Source organism: Rhinopithecus bieti, unplaced genomic scaffold (assembly GCF_001698545.2).
Source record: "Rhinopithecus bieti isolate Rb0 unplaced genomic scaffold, ASM169854v2 scaffold_48854, whole genome shotgun sequence".
NCBI lineage: Eukaryota > Metazoa > Chordata > Mammalia > Primates > Cercopithecidae > Rhinopithecus > Rhinopithecus bieti.
In genome coordinates, this window is record NW_016819318.1 from 155,340 (window position 1) to 158,616 (window position 3,277).

A 3,277-nucleotide genomic window follows, 5' to 3' on the forward strand; every position below is an offset into this window, starting at 1 on the left:
AAGCGCAGTATTGGGGTGGGAGTTACCCGATTTTCCAGGTGTTGTGTGTCTCAGTTCCCCTGGCTAGGAAAACGGATTCCCTTCCCCCTTGGCTTCCAGGTGAGGCGATGCCTCGCCCTGCTTCAGCTCTCGCTGGTCAGGCTGCAGCAGCTGACCAGCACCGATTGTCCGGCACTCCCTAGTGAGATGACCCCAGTACCTCAGTTGAAAATGCAGAAATCACCGGTCTTCTGTGTCGCTCGCTCTGGGAGTTGGAGACTGGAGCTGTTCCTATTCGGCCATCTTGCTCCGCCCCAAAGATTTTATTAACTCATCACTTTACAAAGGAACTAATAAAATTCTACAACCAGTGCAAAGGGTGAATTCAAAGAGCAGAACCACAGATAGGGAACAAGGACTTCTGGAATCAATTTACAAATAGAAGCAAAATGGTCTATTCAGAAAACAATAATCAATTGAGTCCTATTAGTTTTCTATTGCTGTGTAACAAATTTCCACAAATTTCACAGCTTAAAACAACACACATTTGTTATCTCACAGTTCTGTAGGTCAGTAGTCTAGATGGACTCAGTTGAATCCTCTGTTTAGCATCTCTTGAGGTCAAGATCAGCCTGGTTGGGCTCTATCTGGAGGCTCTGGGAAAGAATCAGCTTCTAGGTGCATTCAGGTTGCTGGTTGAATTCAGTTTCATGTGGGTATGGTACTAAGGACACTGTTTTCCTTGTTTGTTGCTCACTGAGTTTGCTGTCAACTCCTAGAAGCCCTCTCTGGTCCTTATACACACACCCCCTCATCTTCAAAACCAGCAACTGCCTGTCAAATACTTCTGGTGCTTCGAATCTCTCTGATTTCCTCTTCTGCCACCAGCTAGAGAAAACCGTTTACTTTAAAGGGCTCATGTGATTAGGGCTTATGTGGTTAGATTAGGCCCACTGGGATAATCTCCCTTTTGCCCTATAATATAACATAATCATAGGAATGATATCTTCACAAGTTCTGCCCACACTCACGGGGAAGAGATTATCCTAAGATGTGGGTCACTGGGAGGTCATTTTAGAATTCTGCCTACCCCAGCATTCCACCATACACAATCAATTTGCATTTCAATCGATAACAATAACTTGCATTCATACTGGTTTTCTGTAACTTACAGAATTGTTAAACAGGCCAAAGAGAAAAAAAAAAAAAGGCAAAGACAGCCTGGCTGGGTGAGCCATTAATTCTTGTTTTCCCATTTGAAAGTTTTTCATAATTTTTTGACACTTGTTATGCAAGAAAAGAAATATAATCCATAACACAGCACATGGCTCACCTTGATCAATATTTAGGTAACCACTGAATATCTATGTAACCAAAACTTGTGGTGCAGCTAATATGTGGAGAATGAGGATGAGGGACGCAAGGTGGTGGGGGCAGACTGGTGGGGCAAAAGTGAAAATCTTCCCCTTTCATAGTAGCAAGTCAACAGGTAATGCCTAAACTGGAAAAGAAATTAAGAAATAAAGTGAAAAACGTATTATTTGGAAATATGATGGTGAATACAAAAGAAATAGCTTTAAGACTTGCCTCTGAAAAGTGGGAATAGGGGCAATGAGTGGTAGGGCATAGGACTGCTATGTTTCATGTCTAGCCAATGCATAAGTAAAGCCTGAATATGAAGAAGCAGAGAGAGTGAGAATGATGTTTTACCTACCTTATACTTTATCTTTGTTTCTGACATTTCTATTCAGAGCTGAAGGGACCTTTATCATCATGGCTGGGAAATCCCAAGCCATGGGTAGAATTATCAGTTGATTAGCAACACAGCTGCTGCAGTTGTCCATATTTCAGACAAGATGCAATAACATATCTCCTCTGCATTTTCAGTGATCCTCTTGAGGATGTGACTCAGGGAAAAGAAGAGAAATGACAACGAAGGAGGTAGAAACACTTATCCACAACTATATGTTGGGCTTTTTATGATGATATCTCATTAAATGCTATTAGCAATCCTGTGAGGTAGAAAATATTGTCATCATTTTACAGAGGAAGAATCTGAGGTTCAGAAAAGTGAATAATTAATAATACGAACAACAATATTAGTTAACATGTATTAAGTACTTACTAAGTGCCAGGTACTGTGCTAACGACCTTGGATTACAAGGATTATTTTAAATCATCCCCATAGGAACCTCTGAGATGGGTACTAGTTCCCATTGGACAGAGGGGAAAATTGGAGCTCAGAAAGCTTGCATTGGGTCACATAGCTGAGAGTGTAAGAGTCAGATGGTCCTCACCTTTCACTTTTCATATGAGACACAGAACAAGGTCTCTTTCTGCTATGCAAATGACCCTCCAGTAAGAGTGAGGAAAACAACCTGTCTAATCCTACTGTATATGGCCTCCCCATTCCATTTCTAGCTATGTGTCTTGGCCTCAATGACTGCTTGTTAGTTGGTTTTGCAGAATAACCAAGGAGCTGCAAAGACTAGGCATAGTCCCTATGAAGACATTTATTGTTTTCCTCCTCCTGGAATTCCTACCCCTTTCTCCTAGTAATAGCACCCTGATTTCCAGTTGGAGTCTCACTCTTCTTCCATTAAGAAGGGTGTTGCATAACCTAGACTTTTCCAGTCAAAACTTTCTAACCTTCTGGCTACAAGGATTGATTCAGAAATGGTCACCATAACCAAGGACTTTATTGGAAACATTGAGAATAAGATGCTGTCTTTCTGCTGGTCTTAAAAAGATCACTGGATGTGGTTGGAACCAATCCTGGGAATATGGGGGCCAGAATATGAAGAAAATTGCCTGAGAATAAAAGCCTATCTGGGGAAAAACAGAGGTAAGAAGACTAAGTTCTTAAGGTGTAGTTGAATTATCTGGTTTCAGCTTTGTCTAATAATTCCACTAACAAACTTCCTTCTATCATTTGGGGTGGTTATTTTTCCCTAGTCATAATCTGGGAAGCTCCTTGAGTTTGGGATTACCAAGGAATGTGAGGGAAAGGGAGAAGGAAATGAAATAGATCAAGGCAAGGAAACTGGGGATTAGTAGGAAGAGAAAGGAAACCCTAAGGTGTGCTTTGTTTTCTACAAAGGTGAAAATTTTAATTTTCTTTAAAATGTTATCAGCTGCCTAGAAGAAGCTGAGAATGTGGTGGCTCCCCAGAATCATCACTATATTTTTTCCTTTTTTTCAGCCATATTTATTGCAGGGAGGTTCCTTAACAAACTGAAAATAGGATTACCATGTGATCTAGCAATTCCACTTCTGGATATATATTCAAAGGATTTGA